Source organism: Lepisosteus platostomus, chromosome 3 (assembly GCF_059453375.1).
Source record: "Lepisosteus platostomus isolate fLepPlt1 chromosome 3, fLepPlt1.hap1, whole genome shotgun sequence".
Lineage (NCBI taxonomy): Eukaryota > Metazoa > Chordata > Actinopteri > Semionotiformes > Lepisosteidae > Lepisosteus > Lepisosteus platostomus.
In genome coordinates, this window is record NC_142613.1 from 68178389 (window position 1) to 68200757 (window position 22369).

At 42.8% G+C, this 22369-nt stretch overlaps 1 protein-coding gene and 1 long non-coding RNA gene across 3 annotated transcripts in view; one reads left to right on the forward strand and one right to left on the reverse strand.

Moving 5' to 3' along the window:
- Window positions 1-22369, reverse strand: part of LOC148675329 (membrane-bound glycerophospholipid O-acyltransferase 2-like) — a 136953-nt gene that overhangs the window by 97040 nt on the left and 17544 nt on the right. The window lies entirely within an intron of this gene.
- LOC148675330 (uncharacterized) lies at window positions 20366-21318 on the forward strand. Its single transcript, XR_015935491.1, has 2 exons — window positions 20366-20433; window positions 20704-21318. It is a non-coding gene; the product is annotated as an uncharacterized LOC148675330 (long non-coding RNA).

The window sequence follows — 22369 nt, forward strand, 5'->3', positions numbered from 1 at the left end:
GTTACAAGAAGCAGGCCTATATTTTGTCTGATATTTCTTTCTGCAAAAAGTTATACAACAATACAGATCCCCTTTAAAAAAAAGAAAATGCAAGGTGGACAACTCTGCTCATGGGGAGAGTCCCCCAACACACACACACACCCCAGAGGACGAGCAAAACGTCTGCTCACAAGACCAGTGATAAGTAGCGATAGTGTCAGTGTGTTAGTGATAGTGGCATCGCTGACACCATTGCCCTGGCTCTCCTACAACAGCTCGAGTGTGCTTCCCCCTCCTGTGCCACTGACCAGACATTTCTTTTGTTCCAATCTTAAATGTTATCAACGAGAAAAATAATACGTTTCGAGATTCGAGCCAACGCAGGGACTGAACTACATTGGATCCGTGGCCCTGGAGGGTAAGAACCTGAATATCAAAAGGGATTTTGCCTTTATTATGTAGATTCCGGTGATATAATTCTCCTAAATTGGTCTGCTATTGATCTGTAGTCCTGATAGGAGGATAAACTAACTGAAGCCTATCTTTTTCTGAAAGCTCACCACTTCGTTCACAGCAACATTGAAGATTTTTTCCACAATTGCACTCACTACCATTTTTGCGGACTCGTTTTAGAAAGCGGAAGAGCTTGCAGTTAATTGGGCTAAAATACAAATCATTTATTTTGCCCCACCTGGTCCCAAGAAATACAACTCAACTGGCCTTTAATTAAAAGAGGACTGGATGCTCTTTCCCTTTAACTTCAAAAACAACACCCCCCCTCCCACACAAACACACCCCTGGTGGTCAGCTCAGACTGAACAGCTTACATAAGATCTGTGCTTTGTTTTACCAGCATCTGGAAGAGTGAACTCGATGTCAAGGGTAAGAGTTAGAGAAAGCCCCACTCCAGGCTACAATGCTTTTCCTCATCCTGCACGTTGGTTTTGCAACAATTTACACAGCTCTTGACCCAGAGTGGTCTGTAGGTCATCTTTTCACAAGATACTTCTCATAGCAAGGACGTACTATGGAACTGAAACAGGATCCACTTGTCCCATGGTCGAGTTGGGGATGTCGGCCACCAGTCAGCCTGTCACCAGATCACAGATATAAGCCTACACATCTAATCAATCATGACCAGGTGGTGATCCAACTCACGTGCAGGATTGATGGAAGAGTTCAAAAGGTTAAATGACGACAGCAGGAGAACACAAAGCAATTGCAAGGTGTCTCAGTGGTTACAGTATTGGACTATTCTGTGTGACTGGAGGGCTGCAGGTTCAAATTCAAGGCGAAACGCTGCTGATATGCTCCTGTACCTGAAGATAATTCAACCAAACTGCCCCAGTAAAAAGCTCGGCTGTAGAAATGGGTGAAAACATAAGTCACTTTGAATAAATGCATCAGCCAAATAAAACGAATACATTTGTAAAGCTATGAAATCAAACAATCCAGACCTGCACATTAAGAGAGGTGTTTGAACATATGTAAACTGGTCACCTTTGCCTATCTCAAAATGGTTGAAATTGTACAGATCACTATTGGTGATCAGGAACGACATGAAAACAGAAATGAAATGAATCTGTTCCATAGTCATTAGCAGAAAACGAACTGCACTAAAACCGCAGAGAACCAACTGTGAGAAAAGCCGCTGTCAGCCGGAAAGAGACACACACAAAAAAAAGAAAGAGGACACAGTTGTTTCTGACCTTGTGAAACTAGACTTGCAGTTCTGCAAAGGGACATAATTGGTCATTGCTGATAAGACTGGCTGTAAAAATACAGGCTCTGAGTAAAAAAAAGGAAGAGGGAGCAAAAGATCCAGAAAAACAGAAATAATGATATAAACATGTTCCAACAGGACAATGGCAATGTTTTTTTCACCAACATCTGGTTTCCACTCCAGAAGGCCATTTGAAAGCTCACCGAAACGCACCTCCTCTGGGAGAGAAACGCCTTAAGACAGAGCAAAAATCACTCATCCTCACTCCACCTGCTCGACCCGTTTGAGGGCGTGTGTGTGTGTGTCTGTGTAAGTGTAAGTGTCTGTGTGTTTGTGTGCGTGTGTGCGGTACAGACTCCAAACACCTAGACATCCTATTAAACCCAAGCACGAGGCGAGTCCTCAGCTTCTTTTAACACCTTCACAAGCAGCAACAACCCATGCACTTGTAAATTAACACAGTGCTAAAGAACACTTAAATTAGGAAACTAAATTGGCTCCGGTTCCACCTGCAAGACAGAGACTATAAAGAGGCAATCATTTGCATGCAGCTCTTTTTCCGCTGACATTATTTTGTCAACTATCACTGTACACTCAGCTGCTTAAGATGATCGATACAATTATTAAAGAATCTGGTAAGAATCCAAACTGAAAAAGTAGGAAGTAATCAATGACATACTGTATCAGACACAGACTACTTTTCCTCTCTGGAGTCTCAATTACAGACCAATAAGGGAAGCTCTCTGTTATGTCATCTGAAAAGAGCATGTAATTTGTTTTATCACACACTGGAAGCAATCGTAGCAAAACAAAGATAATCTGCACACACATCAAGAGATTCCAATACATCCTTCAGCTGCAAAACAGATGGGTTTTAGAAAATAGATTTTAGAAAACAGACGTCAGAGACATTTGGCCCTTGTGGTTTGCTTGGCATTAAACAGTGAATAACGAAAATAAAAATATGAAAACCCATCCCCAGTTGAGATTTATGAATTTCGTTTCACTGGCCTGCAAGTGTAATGCAAGTATTTTCCTACTGAACAAAGAAAAAATCAGCTAGATAAAACTATCCCAATGGTGTTTTTCCCAGTCGCGCAGCTACCTTGAGATTTAGGCTATGCTGCTCTGAATACATCAGTGGAAAGGCTCCACATCTAGGAAGACTAATATCCTTGCAGATGCAGATGTTTTTAACCTGTGGATTCATCTCTGTCATAAACCACCAAACACTAGTTTTCGCCTTCCTTATATTTATTCCTTAAGGTCTGTGTGACAGTACTAAGGATAAGCGTTCCAACGAAAGAAAAATGCATTTAAATTGAAAAATAATGAATAACACGTTAACTCCACAGTCAGCACGCGATTTCAGTCGTCTCAATGAAGTTATCACTGTCATCAAAGTTTCTGCAGCAAATGACCAGGAGTACTGTAGTAGCCAGGGCACTGAACTCCTAGACAGGAGAGCTGCAAGTTCAAATCCTAGGTGGGGCACATCTGGTTGCGCCGCGGGTGAGGTACTTCACTCAGGTTGGTCCAGTAGATCCCAGACTGTTTTAATAAGCACTATCCACGACGGTACATAACAATTTGGTTTTCAACTCACTGTTCGGGTTAAAAAAAAAAAAAGGTTGAGCAAGAGAGACAAGCTGCAGCAGATGCGAAAATGGATACCTTCAGCAGGGACTGGTCAGCACACATTCCACGCGTGAGTTGAATAACGGGACAGAATAATGGGACAGCAGTTGATCCTTCACAAAACAGGGTTTTACTGTATTTATAGAAAGGAGAGGGGGAAAAATGACAACCACACAATACATTAATAAATACATAGAACATTGTCTGGTGACGAGCAAGCCTTCAGGGAGGCACAGATACCCACATAACCAGAAATTATAGGGTCAATGGTTGGAGCAAGTCGGTGGAGGTGGACACTGGTTGAAATGATTGAGCTAAGAATGGAATATTATATTCCCTTTGCTGTGAATGGCCTTGTGTTCAAGGAAAAGGCTGAGTGGATCACTCTTCTTTTTTCTTTATCTTTGATAGAGATGGTGTCTTCAAGAACAAAACTCCACAGGGTGACTTCAAGAAAGGGTGTTAGAAATAAAACAAAATCGAGTGTTGGCAAAGGAGATGAAAGATTTGAGAAATTATTTGCTTCTCTCTCTCTATATATATACACACATGATATTCTAAATCGGTATGCATCGTTAGTCCAATGTTAAAACTTACATTAATCCAGCCAAACAAGTGATGATGGGACAATACCAGACCAGAGCTTGATGAGTATCTGCCCTTTTTCAAGTTTAACAAGTTGAGGGCTCTTGTATAAGCTGTGGTATATTCAAAGTAAAAAGACTAAAAATATTCTATATGCTAATATAGGCAAATTAAGCTTGACTTGTGCCGCACCTGGTTTTGACTTATATGATGGTTCAGATTACTCCACGATTACCGAGCACTACTTCGATTCTTTTCTTAATACAATGGAGATGCCACCAGCTAGGTTTTAACTAAAAGCAATAGATAGTATGACGGTTAATTAAAAATCCATTAGCACGGATTCTGATGAACTTCTCCACATGGCTGGTAACAGTTTCAAAAGGAAGAAGTGCGGCGTGATCACAATCTAGATCGGATTCTGGCAAACGTTCGGGTCTGCTCAAGTCACGTTTTGGGCCGTGTTAGAAATCTGATGGGAGTTCCTCACCTCCTCCTCCTCTTCATCTCACTCAAGGTGACAGCCACTCTCATGTATATCCCGAAAGATCTTTAAGAAGCTAACAGATCAAATAAATTTAATCTCAACGACAGATAAGATAAATAGCGGAGAATGCATAAATTAATGTTATTGCCCAGCCCATAGTCAGAAGACATTGCCTTCGAATGACAGATTTAAGAGGTTCTCAACTTGTTACCCAGAGAGTCTCAATTTGGATTGATCTTGACAAATGGACTAGAAATGATATTGTTCTTCCTGTTTTCTGCGATGCCCGCTTTTTTATTTTGTTCAAATCCAGAGAACCTGGTACTGTACAAGCCAGCTCAGCAGGTCCCAAGTGGGAATGTACACTCAACACAGTCCCCTGCCCCTGTGCACCAGCTGGGCCAGCTGGGCTGTGCATTGAGATCCCCTGCAGTCTGCAAGGGGAAACAGTCATGACCGGATTCGAGCATCAGACAGCTTCTCACGGAACACCACCGGCTGCGAGCGCACAACAGGAGGAAAACCGCGCGGTGTGTGCCCCACGTGTACTGGGAAACCGAGAGATTCAATCCCCTCACGGGTTTTGAAAAACCGAAACTCATGTGGCTTTGTAGACTTCACAGCCACATTTAAAACAAGGGTAAGTGAAAATAAATCTAAAAGAAATATGTCCTCGTTCACAAACAACCCAGGGCAAATTCTTAAACCAGAAACTACCGTACACACAACATAATCAATTATTTTTCATATGATGGAATTAAAACAGACATTTTGACAGTAGGATTTGAACAGGTTTCCAAAAGTTTGTTTTATGGGGCTTTTTTATACACTTCAAGTCCTACAGTACAGCGTCCTACAGAGCTAATTCAGGGATGAATCGAGATTCGGGTCGACTGTCCTGGTGGATGTCAGAGACTCTGCCACAGAGGAATACATAAATTCTCCTTAAACTCTCTATTTGGTTGCTGAATGAGCTAGCTTATCCAAGGATCGCCTTTAGTTTCTTGAAAGAATCCAAGTTATTCGCTTCAGCAACAGAGCAGGGTAGCTTGTTCAAAATTGATTCATACCTTATAAAATTGGCAAAGCATTAACAATTTTCCAGACAACAGTTATTACCCCTCTCTAGAACCAGTACTGGTAAAGCTTAGTTAAGGCCTATGAATGGTTGTTTATCTTAAGTGCTTCTAGAACCTGTTATAATTCCGTGCCTTCTATGCTAACATTATTTAATAGAGAACTTGATCTGTCCTCAGTCTGAGGCAAATTGATTTCTTCCTTGGCCTATTTATTTTATCCTCGATTGCAATGTTACCTTTCTATCTCAGTCTTAGCCTTACACATATGATATTTTTATCTACATGTTTGAATTCAGCATGTTCCTTTTTCTACCTGGTCCCCGTTTTTGAGCATTTTAAAAAATGATTTATTTCTCCTTATAGTAGCCACAAGTCAAGTAATAAACCACTTGATTTTCTACAGGGTGTACAGTAGTTTCTGGTTTAAGAAAAGACACATGCTTGTCAGGGGTCTAAGATAGAAATGGGACAGAATCTCAAAAGACAGCATGTGCAACCTGGAGCAAAACATGTGTCACAGGCGTACTGTACAGTGACGTCTACTGTGGACCCTCTGTTTGACAAACAATGTTGACCAGTAATGATTTTAGCTGGCGATATCATGCAAGTGACCTGCTAAGAAACAGATTGCCATTTCCTGATCACAGCATTGCGAATTGCTTGCAGTTATAAGCAGCGAATCTCAGTCTGAAAACAGAAAGACGGAGTAAAGCCAGGATTTAAAGGCTCAACCATTTACCCACGGGGTACGAACACAGTGCTGCTTTTTTAGCAGTAACCTTATTTGTCACATTCTAAAGCCAGGTTTTTTCCAAGAACAGAATTCCTCACAAAAACAGAGCCAAGAGTGAGATCATTAAAAAGCTCTCTCTAACAACACACGCTTGTTAACTGCAGTGACCTCCCAAAAAAGGTCACATGGTCTTATAAGTCGCAGATCAATACACCTTAAACACAGACTAAAATGAATGCAAGTTACAGAACCTAAAAAGGCACCATATAATTTCCTTTGAGGCACGGGATAGATTTTTCTTTCCAAATAGAAGCACCAACCATTCTGCAATTAGATACAGAAAAGCGGCCTTAGATATTTGACTGACATGAACTTTGTCAATGATCAAACTATAAATAGCAAACAGGACTGACAGGCTAAATTCATTCTGCACGAATCTTAGGAATGGGCACGTTGTGAAAACCATCTTCTCAAAATCCCGTTGGACATGTCATACCTAGTATCCTCCAGTTCACTGTGATTTGGATATTGCTTCAAACGGGAATTTGGTGCTGCAATACAATGACATTGCTGGGCTTTGTTGCCAGTCTAGCCTGCAACGAACTGTCATAACTATACTGGAAGGCCCTTGGCATTTCTAGAACATGACTTTAAACTGACCTACAGTGACTATTAATCCAACTGGCAATAAAACCATTAAACCATGCCGGACATCAAGCATCAAAATTCACAAAAGGGTCAATCTCCTCCATCAGCTACAGAATACACACCTTGGTGGATCTCAAAGACTAGGTAAGGCTGGCCAATACCTGGGTCGGAGCTACTCTACCTAAAAAAAAAACCTGATTCCTTTGGAAGTGCAGTTGGTAAAACCACTAGGTAATACTCTTCACAGCTCCCCACAAATGGAAAAAAAAGGCCTCCGTGTGGGAAAAAGAAACCTGCCAAGCTTCAGGATGAGTCTCCTCTTTTTAGCACGATGTTAAACCTGCTAGTCTTTAGTACTCATTGGCAATGAATATCCCATGGCAATATTCTTAAACTATTACTTGTACCCAAGCTAAATCCCTATTCAGGCATTCTGTAGCAGCACAGGCTTAGGGGTTTTGCCATTATCTGGTATTATTATCATTCCTATCAAGCGCAGCAAGCTGTGTCGGATGTGGACGATGCTTTGGATTAGACTGTTTTCACAAAATGGCCACCAAGGACTCTTTACGTAAATGCTGCAAAAAACGTTGCTGCATCTGGAGGATAATACACCAAACGAGAGGGCCCAAAACACCGTGGATGAGAATCCCACTGAAAAGACACAACATTGATCTTAAAACCATTTCGAAGTTTGAACAGATTTTTCAGAGGCTAGGTAGCCTCTAGTCTCTACTAGAACATTTATATAAGATTTCTTATACAGTGCCTTGCGAAAGTATTCGGCCCCCTTGAACTTTTCAACCTTTTGCCACATTTCAGGCTTCAAACATAAAGATATAAATTTTTTATTTTATGTGAAGAATCACCAACAAGTGGGACACAATTGTGAATTGGAACGAAATCTATTGGATTTTTGAAACTTTTTTAACTAATAAAAAAATGAAAAGTGGGGCGTGCAAAATTATTCGGCCCCCTTGCGTTAATACTTTGTAGAGCCACCTTTTGCTGCGATTACAGCTGCAAGTCGCTTGGGGTATGTCTCTATCAGTTTTGCACATCGAGAGACTGAAATTCTTGCCCATTCTTCCTTGCAAAACAGCTCGAGCTCAGTGAGGTTGGATGGAGAGCGTTTGTGAACAGCAGTTTTCAGCTCTTTCCACAGATTCTCGATTGGATTCAGGTCTGGACTTTGACTTGGCCATTCAAACACCTGGATACGTTTATTTGTGAACCATTCCTTTGTAGATTTTGCTGTATGTTTGGGATCATTGTCTTGTTGGAAGATAAATCTCCGTCCCAGTTTCAGGTCTTTTGCAGACTCCAACAGGTTTTCATCCAGAATGGTCCTGTATTTGGCTGCATCCATCTTCCCCTCAATTTTAACCATCTTCCCTGTCCCTGCTGAAGAAAAGCAGGCCCAAACCATGATGCTGCCACCACCATGTCTGACAGTGGGGATGGTGTGTTGAGGGTGATGAGCTGTGTTGCTTTTACGCCAAACATATCGTTTTGCATTGTGGCCAAAAAGTTCGATTTTGGTTTCATCTGACCAGAGCACCTTCTTCCACATGTTTGGGGTGTCTCCCAGGTGGCTTGTGGCAAACTTTAGACGAGACTTTTTATGGATATCTTTGAGAAATGGCTTTCTTCTTGCCACTCTTCCATAAAGGCCAGATTTGTGCAGTGTAAGACTGATTGTTGTCCTATGGACAGACTCTCCCACCTCAGCTGTAGTTCTCTGCAGTTCATCCAGAGTGATCATGGGCCTCTTGGCTGCATCTCTGATCAGTCTTCTCCTTGTCTGAGCTGAAAGTTTAGAGGGACGGCCAGGTCTTGGTAGATTTGCAGTGGTCTGATACTCCTTCCATTTCAAGATGATCGCTTGCACAGTGCTCCTTGGGATGTTTGAAGCTTGGGAAATCTTTTTGTATCCAAATCCGGCTTTAAACTTCTCCACAACAGTATTACGGACCTGCCTGGTGTGTTCCTTGGTCTTCATGATGCTCTCTGCGCTTTCAACAGAACCTTGAGACTATCACAGAGCAGGTGCATTTAAACAGAGACTTGATTACACACAGGTGGATTCTATTTATCACCATCAGTCATTTAGGACAACATTGGATCATTCAGAGATCCTCGCTGAACTTCTGGAGTGAGTTTGCTGCACTGAAAGTAAAGGGGCCGAATAATTTTGCACGCCCCACTTTTCATTTTTTTATTAGTTAAAAAAGTTTCAAAAATCCAATAGATTTCGTTCCACTTCACAATTGTGTCCCACTTGTTGGTGATTCTTCACATAAAATAAAAAATTTATATCTTTATGTTTGAAGCCTGAAATGTGGCAAAAGGTTGAAAAGTTCAAGGGGGCCGAATACTTTCGCAAGGCACTGTATACAAGAATATACAAGAATTTCTTGTATTCCGAATTTGTCTTTGTGCATACCTCAGCTTGCTCTCCATGAGATACAGACCGGGAGAGAGAAGCTTGGGGTCTGAGCGCAGGGTCAGCCATTTATACGGCGCCCCTGGAGCAGTTGGGGTTGAGGGCCTTGCTCAGGGGCCCAACGGAGTAGGATTCCTCTGCCAGCCGTGGGATTTGAACCGGCAACCTTCCAGCTTTCCATCCCCTTTCTCTTGGGATTTCAATGCAGGGTGACAGACAGTGTCATTTGCACAATTGCAGTGTCCATTCTTTCCTTGCACAACAGAATTCACTCCCCCTACTTTCTAAACATGTCATCTACTGTACTTCTAAACAGTCGATATGAAAGGGGGAAAGAAGAAGCAAAAACAAAAACGACACAAAAAAAGAAATTACCTCAACAAATCATTTATGTCCTCTAGAGAATGTTGGTATACACAAAGGAAAGCAATGTTAGGATATATAAATGCGACGTTTTTGACTAGAGAAAGGGATGTTAAAATTGCACAATACAGTTCAATAAAAATAATTCATTTAGAGGTCGCTATGTTACAAACAAAAGACACTACAGAGTTGGAATCAGTTCAGAGAACCCAACACACCATCACGGTTGTCCTACACTGACAGGCTAAAAGAGCTGAACAAACAAACAAGACTGAGACAGGACAGAATCCAAGCACACCAAATTCGTCAGAAAATTCCTGAGGACAGGAGCACCTTCTCCTGTCTTGGGGCGGAGCGGTGGCACTGTGGCTCAGGATCTGCGCCTGTGGCTGGAACGTTGCCGGTTTAAATCCTGCAGCCGGCAGAGGAATCCCTGAGCAAGGCCCTTAACCCCAACTGCTCCAGGGGTGCTGTATAGATTACTGACCCTGCACTCTGACCCCAAGCTTCTCTCCCTGTCTGTGTGCCTCATGGAGAGCAAGCCGGGGTATGTGAAAAGATGAATTCCTAATGCAAGAAATTGAATATGTCTGATAAAGTGATCTGATCTTATCTGCGCTGAAGTCCAGCTCCTTATATTTCAGCAGGCACAACAGAATGAGAGCAGCCCTGAAATTCACGGATCTGCATAGAGTTTGCACCAATTACAATGCACATCTCATGCGTTTTGAGAACTGAAAGTAAACAGAATCTCAGGTTAACAATTTAAGCAAATTAGCCATCTGGTGAAAAAACCAGAAGTGCCAGGAGTGACTCAGGACTGGGACTGAGAACTACTGAGTAATCAAAAACCATCTCAAGTAAAAACCAGCACACACTGGAACCTGAATGAGGAAGCTCTGCCTTCAATACAGCAATTTCTATCTGCTCAACTCAGAATATATAACATTCTCTGTCATCTACTGACAGAAAGAGAAAAAAGAATTTCAATAACCTCAGATTAAAAATATTATAGATTAAAAAACATCATATGCCATAAAGATTTCTTTAGCACTCTTACGAGTTCTGCATTTTCACAACATTCCAGTTTTTAAAATGCTATTTGCAGTCACTGCATTTTTCACTAGATCCCAATTTAATAACATGTATTCCCTTCTCTTTCAGACGCTGGATGGTCTTTAACATGCAAATTTAACAGTTTCATAGTGGTGTTTCTTGTACACTACATATATCTCTGTTCAGTTTAAAAGAATGCTGCTGTAATGTCTCTTAACTAATGGAGAAAAAAATAAATACACAACCACATGCAGTTACATCACTTAGTAAACAGCAGGACTGAAAACCATTTTAAAAAAGACTCAGAGATTAGCGAAAAACATCACCTGCAAATTCTGTTTAAAGAGCTGATGAGGTAAAATCCTCAGTGGCCGTTGAGTGATGTTGAGGGAAAAGCAGCTCACGTTGGCCTTAGTCTTTAGTTTTAATGATTTTTAACTGGGAGACAATTGACCCAATGCTGGTTTAAAGGAACGTCTCGCAATGAAAAGATATGCAAGAGCTATTTCTTATATTTCATTAATAAATCACATTATTAAAAAAACATTATGGGCTATTTTCTTCATGCCCATTGTTTCTTTAGGAAAGATAAGTGATTTTTATGCAATCTGCTTTTCCAAACATATATAAACAGATTTATGGCTATTTATTGGTTCATAAGATCAATTTTTGATATTACAAACGTTAGTGAAATTAAACAGAAACATTAGGTGAACAACTTTTTAAACGTGTGTGCTTTTTTTTTTTACTATGCATCCTGTTTAAAAGGAATCAGAAGCCATCTTTCCTTGCACACCTATGAATATGACCAGCCTTGTGCTGGCTCATTGGCACAACTGAAAAAGTATTACCTTCTCTAGACGACGCTGTTAATAATTTCTTGCTCTCTCCTCACAATTTATGATCCACAGAAATTCCTTTCATTGCTGCATTAACTATTACCATAAAAATGTCATGTTTTCAAGTTTAAAATGTCCTGCTCATCTTTTAGCCAAGCAGGCGGCTCTCAGCTTGAGCCTGTCTTGCAGGGATAAGACGAGGAAGCACAGAGGAGCCACTCCGACCCTCCCACCCTCATCACAGGAGGAGCACCCCCGACCGAGGAGATCAGATCGGATCATTTTATTGGCCCAGCTTGCTCTCCATGAGACACACAGGCAGGAATAGAAGCTGGGGGTCAGAGCATTTTACACGGCGCCCCTGGAGCAGTTGGGGTTAAGGGCTTTGCTCAGCTCGGGGGCCCAACGGAGTAGGATTCCTCTACCGGCCGCGGGATACGAACCGGCAACCTTCCAGCCACAGGCCCAGATCCTTAGTCACAGAGCCACCGTTCCGCACTGCGCTGCACCAAGCGCGTCTCTGTCCTACAGCTCCTCGGGCTGGTGCAGGGTGGCCTTGTCTCCGAGAGAGCTCAGTACTTAAATCCTCAGCAACACTGAGCCACCGGTGCGCCGCTGCTTGGGGAATCCCAGGCACATCCGGCAAGTGACACTGCCTTCCTTCAAGACGCGGCTGGATGAGATCGTTGGATCAATGGGCCACTAGCTAGCAAACGAGCTAGATGGACCACATGGCTTCCTCTGGCAGGTAGCTGTTCCTACGTTCTCATGCCGAGAATCGAACCGGTGATCATGATCGGACTGGCGTAATTTAGCACCAATTCAAGTGGGATCATCTCAAAACTCACACCACGTGATTACTCTGGCCAAATTTCCCATTGGCCCTTACCAATCATGGCCTCCTAATAATCCCCATCTATGAACTGGCTTCATCACTCTGTTCTCCTCCCCACTGAGAGCTGGTGTGTGGGAAGTGTACTGGTGCACTATGGCTGCTGTCGCATCATCCAGGTGGGGCTGCACACCGGTGGTGGTGGAGGGGATCCCCATGACCTGTAAAGCGCTTTGAGTGGAGTGTTCAGAAAAGCGTTATATAAGTGTTAGCAATTTATTTATTTACTCACTCTTCTTTATTGCCTCAAATAACCTCAAATGCTTATCAGTTAGCATGGCTTTATCCATCCCATTCCTAACCACATCATCCAATTCAGGGTGGTGGGGAGAGCCAGAGTCAGTCCCGGCAAGCAACAGGCCAAAGGCAGGCTACACCCTGGACAGGACACCAGACCAACGCAGGGAGCACACAGACACGCTCACACCAGGGCCAGTTATCCCAGGAGCTAATAAACCTGCCCTCGTGTCTTTGATCTGTGGGAGGAAACTGGAGCACCTAATGAAAACCCATTTGAACACAGGAAGTTTATTATTATTATTATTATTATTATTATTATTATTATTATTAAGACTACCTACTGTACTTCTATCATTACCAACAGAAATAATGAATTGTGAATGTTTGTATTCCTGGTTTACTATTGGTAGAATAAAAAAACACTAAAAACGGCTTCAAAACATGCTCAAGTGATGTAGTTAGACTGCTGAAAAACAGACTGGGACTCACAGGCTGCCTCAAAAAACCAATAACAAATCTGTCATCAGCCTTAATAAATGCTAGTCATATTAATGTGTACTTATAAAAAGAAATTGCTCATTAACCTTACTGTAAACCAACCGTTTTTTTAATGGCCCAAGCAAAAACTGCTCATCTAATTCGCACAGTTGAGCAGAGTGTGAAATGCTTTCACACTGAGGCTGACAGAAATGCGAGTTAAGTGTTAAACTTTCCTATGACAAACTCCTGTTTTCCACCTTCCTTATTTATCCACGGTGCTGCATCCAATCTCAACAGAAGCCTTGCGTTTTGACGTGGCTGTTGGGCGTATTATTTCAGTTTCCAATCAAAAAGTGGCATTCTATAGCATGAACAAACATGACCAGTGGACCAAGTGCTTGCTGTTTCGGAGACAAAGAACAGATCCTCACTAGAGCAACGCACCAATGTGGAACTATTATTGGTTTTAATATCTGGGAGAGTGTTTGTGGGAGGTGCACTTCCTACTGCACTGTGACAGATACTCTGGGATTAGAGAAACATTCTTCCCGAAATTCAGAAATCTAATCCCAGAGTTCCCACACCTGCCAAAACCACAACAGGTCCCAATCCTACTGGGAGAGGGAGGAGGGAACTCAGTTGATCTGGCAGCCCAGTATGTGATCTCCTGTCACAGCCTGAGGAACAGTGAGTCTGTCTCCCAATAATGCTCCTGCCGCCTACAGTATATGTCAATATTATATAATATGTCTTTGTTGTAAATGTCTGTAACATGTCTGTAGATTTTATTTTACTTCTATTTTTTGTTTTGTTCTATGTTAATTTTATTATTTTTATTTGCTTTGGCAACACTGATTGTACCCATCGGTCATGCTAATAAAGCACTTTGAATTGAATTGAATTGAATTGTTTGTGAACAGCCTTGATCAGAGACTGTGTTTTTGAACCTGGAAGTCTCACAGAGAGACTTAGGTTTGTGAGTCACTGAGAAACTTAAGAGAAGTTTATCTTGGCAAAATTTCCTACTGGACTTTACCAATCATGGCCTTCTAATAACCCCCATCTGTGAACTGGCTTCGTCAATCTACTCTCCTCCCCACTGAGAGCGTTGGTGGTGGTGGAGTTGAGACCTCAGGATCTGTAAAGCGCTTTGAGAGGAGTGTCCAGAAAAGCGCTAGATAAGTGTAACGATTCTGCTTGGGAGGCCTTCAAGCAGCTTTTACTTCCTAGTAATGTGAGTGAGTTAGCTTGAAGAAATCAGGCAGAAGCCCAAAGAGCTTGTCTTTGTTTTGTTTTATTATCCCTGCACTAGAAATAAAAAAGCACTTGGTTCTATAAGTCATGGCTGCATTTGTGCGTGTGCGGCCCGGAGTCTAATTCAAAGATCCCTTTGTAACATGCCCAACTGGGGTGTCACGCCCCTTTCATCCTACCTCCCCATACGAACGCCCTCACCTCCTCAGGGAAGGAAAGATCTTCCCACTGATCTTACCAGTGCTAATTCTGCTGACAGAAACGATTTGACTAAAGCCCTGTCGATGTAGTAGCTAATCTTACACGTGCACAAACACCGCAAAACCAGGTACGTACATAAAGGAGACATGTGGATGTAGAGAAATTCACGAAAAGCAGGAGTTTGCCGAAACGGTTACAGTACCCACGAGGCGGTTTTATTACTGTCATAAGCTTTTATGTTCAAATCAATTAAAAAAAAGGCCCCGATCTAACTGGTTATCTACTGACATGGCATTATAAGGCTCTTCGAACCAACGATTTTGCGTTTCAACTGAAAAAAAAAAACAAAGATCTGAAGTCTAAAAGTACTTCGCAGACAGTTACCACATGAAGAAAACTATAAGACATTAACTGCTGCAAGAAACAAAACATAAATGAGGCTACAATCCGAGCAATCCGAGTAGAAAAATACGTGTTTTGTTTTTTTCACAATGCTGGCTAGCCCACTAATTAAATACAAAACATATTTTACACTTCGCACTTTCGAGAATTATTAGTGTTGTCATTTGTCATAGCTAGTGCTTAATATGCAAGAGATGCCTTGTTCTTTTTAGAAGTGTTGACAGTACAGTATTAATATTCTGCCTTTGATCTGCACTTGTAATATGAACTAAAGTAGAAGTTGAAGACCTATGTGTGCGTTCCTCATTATAGCACTCTATACAGTACCTCACTGTCACCAGAAGCAAAGAGTGTACCTGCAAGGATAAATACAGTGTGATTTCCAGTTAAATATACTCAATCACTTCCACTTATAATAATACCAAACTGAAAAAAGGGGGCCATTCTCATCAGTATAAAAAATTACACCTTTAAAGAAAAACAAACCCCAAGTTTTCTCCAAACGTTCTGTACACTTTTAGTGTACCACAAATTCAGATTCTTTTTTTTCCTCCATTTTTCATTCAGATAAGGGTCTTTATTATACTGAAACCTGTCTGTGGCGCCAAGTCACATGTTGGTTCAAATACTTTAACATTTTTCCTTTCCAGCTGCAATAATGACCCACTTTAAACCTTACGTTCCAAGGAATTAGTATGTCAATGCATACTTGAGTGTCTGTAAAATCAAAACAGAAACACAAAAACAAGATTGTACTATTTTATTCATGCAGTTCAAACTATTTCAGGATCCTTGCCCATGTCTCCACTGTTACCCCCTAAAAGGCTCACTGAACTTCTTCAGTACTAGCATTTATAAGCTGTGCCGTCTCGCTGTGGCAGCCCCTCTCAGGACAGAGGAGGGGGAACACTATTCAGCAACCATACTGTCACGATTGTAGTCCCTCCCCCTTAAGGGCGCTCCAGCTCTTTCACTTCCGAGTTGATTTTGTGCACCTGCCCCCTGTTCCTGCCTCCTATCCAGCCCACCTTAAAAGCCAGACGCTCACTCTGTTTCAGGCTCTGCATTGGTTCCTGTACCAAGCAAGTCCGGGACCTGAGCGCCTGGTCCCGTTCCCCCCTTGTTCCCCCCGACCCTCCGCCGGATCCTGCTCTGGTTTGTATCCTGTTTGTCTTCGTCTCGGACGGACCACCCGGCTTTGGACTTTTGTCTCATCTTGGATTTCCCATTGGACTCTGTTTTGGATTGTTTGCCCCGGACTCACCCTCCTGAACACCTGCGCACCGTGGACACGCCCCCCTGTTTTCATTCCCGACTCCCGCATGCTTTTCCCCCGTGTTTTCTTCACTCATCCCCGGATTGTGTCGTCTGCATAGGGTCCCGAAAGAACACTTTCGTTACACATACGAGAACATCCCAACACATCCTGGCACCAAAGTCCCAGCAAACTAAGTACGTTGCAATTTCTGCGAAACTCTGCTTGTGTTTGAGCACTTCAGACCTTGCCCAACCTTGCCTCTGTGTCCGAAAAGATCATCGGCTCTTGTGGGGGGGACTTCTGCTATAGCGGAAGACGCTTACGCATGGCGGACAGCAAATCTATCAGGTAGCAAACCCGGGCAAAAAACAAACAAACAGGAAAGTTCCAAAGATTGCAAGCATATGGGTATGAACTAAGAAACATACTAGACAAAAATAAAAACAAAAGATGCAATCGATACCCCGTGATAAAATAACACTTTTTTATAGTACAGAATTAAGTTGCTCCTTTTAACTTGCATGCACCCATTTCTTTGGATGGGGAAGTGACTGTGGTTTGTGTTCTTCCATATTAACACCTGAATTAGGGCTGTTTCCACCAATATCTGGCTGTACTGTTGTGCTGTTAAGTACAACATAAATTAAGGACCACAATCCAGTTCCACTCAGGAATTCAAATTGGTTACCTGAGCTGCAACTCTGTTTCAAATAAGGATTCCTCATGACTAAGCACAGCTATGGCAGGTGAATCCATGATGGATAAAAAAACTCACCTGTATGTAGGCCAAGGCTTTGAAATCTAAGCAAAAATAGTACAGATGCCCAACAGTTCTCAAGCCTGCAGTATGGGGGCCCTGCGATAAGACAGCTTTAAAATCTCCCCCACAGCTTCAGCGCTGGAAAGACAGACCGAGAGAAAGCAAGTGTCACAAGGTTCCTCCCGCTGGTTGCTAGGAAACCCACAAGTGGAAACTCCGTGGCCGGGAGCTGTTAAAGGCGATTGGTCTTCGGCTCCGCTTTCAGACGTCAACCCACAGCAGCCATGGCACACACAGACAGGACGTGGGCAGAGGCCTTGTGCTTTGGTTTGCATGCTGCCCTGTGGCTGTAATGGGACCAATCACAAGTGGCTGCCTCACAGCTCTGGGGTCCCGAGTTTGAATCCAGCCTGGGACATTTTCTGTGTCTGCATGTCCCGCCCCCCTCCCCCGATCCAGCTCACCGACACCCAGGGGACTCCTGCCGCATCAGCGGTCACACACGATGGCAGCGGGCACAAATGGAAACAACATGAAGATCATTTCAATCGGAGAACAGGAGGTACAGCGCAGAGCGGTGGCTCTATGGCTAAGGATCTGCGCCTGTGGCTGGAAGGTTGCCGGTTCATATCCCGCGGCTGGCAGAGGAATCCTACTCCCTTGGGCCCCTTAACCCCAACTGCTTCAGGGGCGCCGTATAAATGACTGACCCTGCACTCTGACCCCAAGCTTCTCTCTCCCTCTCTGTGTGTCTCGTGGAGAGCAAGCTGGGGTCTGCGAAAATACAAATTCATAATGCAAGAAATTGTATATGGCTAATAAAGTGATCTTATCTTATCTTCTATGAGCAAAGGGTTGTAAGACTGCAGAACAAGCTAACCAGCTATGTTGCTAAAGCCAAAAAAATAATTTCTTTCTAGAAACAGCTGGAAGATCCTCAGGTCAATTGGCTACCAAAACAGGCTAGCTGGGCAGCTCCTGTCGGGAGCTGCTGTTACTGTATTGTGTTTTCCTCGTGGTTTTCTATGGATGCTCCAGTTTCCTCCCGCAGTTCAAACGCATGCTTGCTAGGTGACATGGCCTCTCGAATTCCTCACCGCTATGTGAGTGCCTGTGTATCTAGGGGGCCTGCAGATGAAACTGGCAGGGCTGGGTGTGTCCTGTCTTGCACCCACTGCTGGGTTAGTCTCTGACTTACATCACAACTAAGCAGTTATTGCACACGGTGTGAAAGTTACTACCGAACAGGTTAGATGGGCTAAACTGCCTTCTTTCCTTTATGCCTCTCTTCTGAATGGAAGGAATTGTACACATAAAAGATCTGATAAAAGTTCAATTTCTGAAGTATTTAAAACATCCTGATATTTCCTCCATTAGTTTATTTTTAGTATCCATTCTTTTTGTGTAGGAATTTATGTCAGAACAGGATCAACAAAGGTGAAAGCACCTTTGGAAATCTTAGTGCATCTCAAAGCTTTCAGTCTAGCTTGTGTTTGATTTTATCATATTTCTCGCGTAACCTGCTCTTAGGATTTCAAAAAGTTAAACGCTGGGATATTCCATCAACAGATTAAACCTGTTTGAAACAGGTGTTCCAAATTGCGAGTAATTAGTTATTTTCTAAAGAAATTTTCACTTGGGATTACGGCGTAACATTTCCAGCAGGACACAGCTGTTGACACTGACTGTAGTTTGCTGCATTCAATAACACAAGCAGGCAGTTATCTATAAAAGTATATTCATAGTAAATTCAAAAGTAAATTCATCTCATTGATCAGATATAAGAAACAGCAACAAAAAGTGAAGTTTACTATTGCAGGCAAGTAGGTATCTCAACTGTATGACACACTGAATCTCATGATCAAGTGTGAATGACAAAAAATAGAATACAAGTTTCATAACAGAGTCTTGTGATTTGCTGATGTAATGGGTCCTGATGATTTAAAGCTGTACTGTTCCATTCTGCACAGTGGTGCAGTGGTTAGCATTGTTGCCCTGCAGTGCTGGGATCCTGGGCTCAAATCTAGACCTGGGGTGCTGTCTGTGTGGAGTTTGTACGTTCTCCCTATGTTCGTGTGGGTCTCCATTGAGTGTTCCAGTTTCCTCCCACAGTCCAAAGGCATACTGGTAGGTGAATGGGCTTCTGGGAAAATGTGTCCCTGGTGTGAGAGTGTGTGGCTGTGTCTGTGTGCGCCCTGCGATGGATGTCCGTCCTGTCCAGGGTGTACCCTGCCTTTGGCCTGTTGCTTGCTGGGACAAACTCTAGCTCCCCCACAGCCCTGAACTGACTGAAGCAGTTAGAAAAATTGAGAGGTGTTCTATTCTTAAAATCTACAATTTACTTGAAATCCACAAACACTGTAGGAAAGGCAGGAAGATCAGGCAAATATGTAATTAGTCTATTGTTTGTACAGGGAACATACTCATGGATTTGAGGACTTTGTGACACTAAGGAAAGAAACTACAGAGGTATTTCCATAGGTCCAGTCATATACATATAAGAAGTCTGCACTGGCAGCAAAAGGTAAATTCCATACTAAGAAGCAGAAGGAAGAAGCATGTTTTAGCTCTTGAACTTTCTTCAGGGGCTGTCTGTACCTCTCAGGGACCTTGACTCGTTCCTTCACATACAAACACAGTTTTGATCTGGTCCCCAGTAAAGCATCCCAAGCTGTCCAGAGGTGTGATTGGTTATTTGCACTGTTCAGTCTGCACCGTACAGTACCTGGAGGAGGTCTGGACTTCCAACACAACCATCAGGTTTGGAAAACACGTAACAGGTTCTATACAGGTGCAGCTGGGCCGTTTAACAATTACCATACAGGTGCACATCCATTTAATCCACAAAACGTGACCAAAAACAAAACGTTACAGAATAAAGTCACAGCCCACACCAGATAATACCACAAAAATGCAGATGCATAACAGGACAGAATTTTAAAAGTGAATGACTAGCATGGCAATGCTACATTCAACCCATATAGTCAAGCAATCAGTCTGGGGGCATCATTATCATACAATTTGCTTTAAAATGAGTGCAGAAAGCAACATATCGCCTGCCCCTAAACCATGACCTCCTCTCTCTCCCATCTCTATACCTCGATGTGCATTAAACACACAAATCTTCTTAAGCGGATTTTATTTTTCAATATGATCCCCCCCCAAAAAAATGCAAGTCTCGTACAGAATGTAAAACCCTTAAATGGCTAAATGTTTGGCACAAAAGACCATATGCTTCTCGCGGGGCACTCTGCCATGTTCTCAGCCCTGGATAGTGAGGCAAAGATCAGACACGAACCAGCCATATTCTCATACGCATCAGCATTTGTGGAAGGGCACACAGCACCGACAATCAGTCTGCAGCACACAAGTGAGTAAAGACCATAGAAGAAGTGATTAGCCTCTCGTTTCTGAAATACTAAAGCATAATACTTTTGGGATGTTTTATTATATGAAAGAAAGGGAAAAAAAGGGACATGAGTAAATTTGGTCTAAAAGCTGACAGGAGTGTGAATATATTTTACAAGTAAAAAGAAGAAGAAAAGAACAATTTTTGCAGATAGTAAAGGTGAACTGGATTCATTTTTTTTATACTCTTGGAGGTTTTTTTTTATTTTGCATAATTTTATTTGCTTTGCAGACACCCACATTATGGGTGATTTACAAGGCAGACAATAATACACTAAGTAAATAGGAAAAAAAACTAAGATTGAAACCGCCATAAACTTTGGGACGGGCGCGCGCTACGAAGGCAACGCCTGTGCAGAGAGAAGCGAAAGCGATGTCCATCGAGCACGAAACCTGAAACCAGGAATCACAGATTACAGGAGGCCGCCACCAATGGCCGTCAATCCGAGGGTCATATCAGCTGCTGGGACAATGCAAGAGGGATCTTTGAGGAAAGAGCCAAGGGGTGGTCAGGGATTGAGCTGGTCCGAATTCAATGGGTGGATCACTCCAGTACTGTGAGTGTGAGAATGAACGACTGGTCCCAATCCTACTGGGAGAGGGAGGAGGGAACTCAGTGGAACTGGCAGCCCAGTATGTGATCTCCTGTCACAGCCTGAGGAACAGTGAGCCTGTCTCCCAATAATGCTCCATCTGTTTACAGTATATGTAAATATTTTATGATATGTCTTTGTTGTAAATGTCTGTAGATTTTTTTGTTTGTTTTTTCATGTTAATTTTATTTTTATTTGCTTTGGCAGCACCGATTGTACTCATCGGTCATGCCAATAAAGCACCTCGAATTGAACTGAATGAGTCCTGGAGGAGGAGGAGGATGGGAGAGGGACCGGTGACAGGGATAGCAGGGGCAACTTGCAACGAGCGATTCTAAAGCTAAACAAATGAAGTGGAATTTTAAAACACTGAGCTGCGACTTACTGCACGCTGGACTGGACATGTACAGTATAGGCTATTTATCTTTCAGGTTATTAGTCTGTGATGAACGTGTCGTATGTACTATGCACCCCGTGAGTACGAGGAGTACATACGAACTCCACACCATAAACTCATTTAAATTAACTGAGCCTGGGGGACAGGGCCAGGGGAAAAATCTGTAGGGGGGCGTCTGAAATTCCTGAGGGGGGCGGTGATATTCCGGTTGGAACGGAGCCGTTGAGGCTACCCAAGTGAAATCTTGCAACCAGGCCACTGATAAGCGCTTCATGACAGACGATAACGACGAGCCATCTGGTATTTAGCGATGAAGTACAGTTTCACGTTCATCAGCACTCTCGCGGTTAGTATTGCCTGGAGCGACAAAGTACCACATGCGTTCATTTTTGCAGCTACACCGACAGTAACGAGGTCCTGAATCGGTAAGAAAAAATAGTGGTAAAACCGCCAGAAAGCACAAACTTTTATAACTACAGGCCTAGTTATATAACGATTGTAAGTAGAAGGATAAACTACTGCAAGGCATCGGTCCACCTGAGCAAACAAGATCGTAATAATGTTGACACCCAATAACGCAGACACCCTGTAATATGTGCTGTTCCTGGACATCAAACAGTCCGATGTAATAACTGTGAATTCGGGGTTAGTGTAGTTATCTGACCACTGACAAAGTACAACTATTTTTTAGGCCACAAGTTAAGTAAGCGAAGCTGTTCAAGAATCCCTTTGTCCAAAACCTATGGGATGGGACAGTTCAGTTGAGGGGGCGACGTCCCCTTTTGCCCCCCTCCTTGGCACCGGGTCTACTGGGGGCTTTTTTGGTCTTCATCATTAAAACCGCAAACTCAAAATGGATTTTGCACACGGTCCAGGCATTGATTTTCTAGTCGTTTATCCAAAACAGG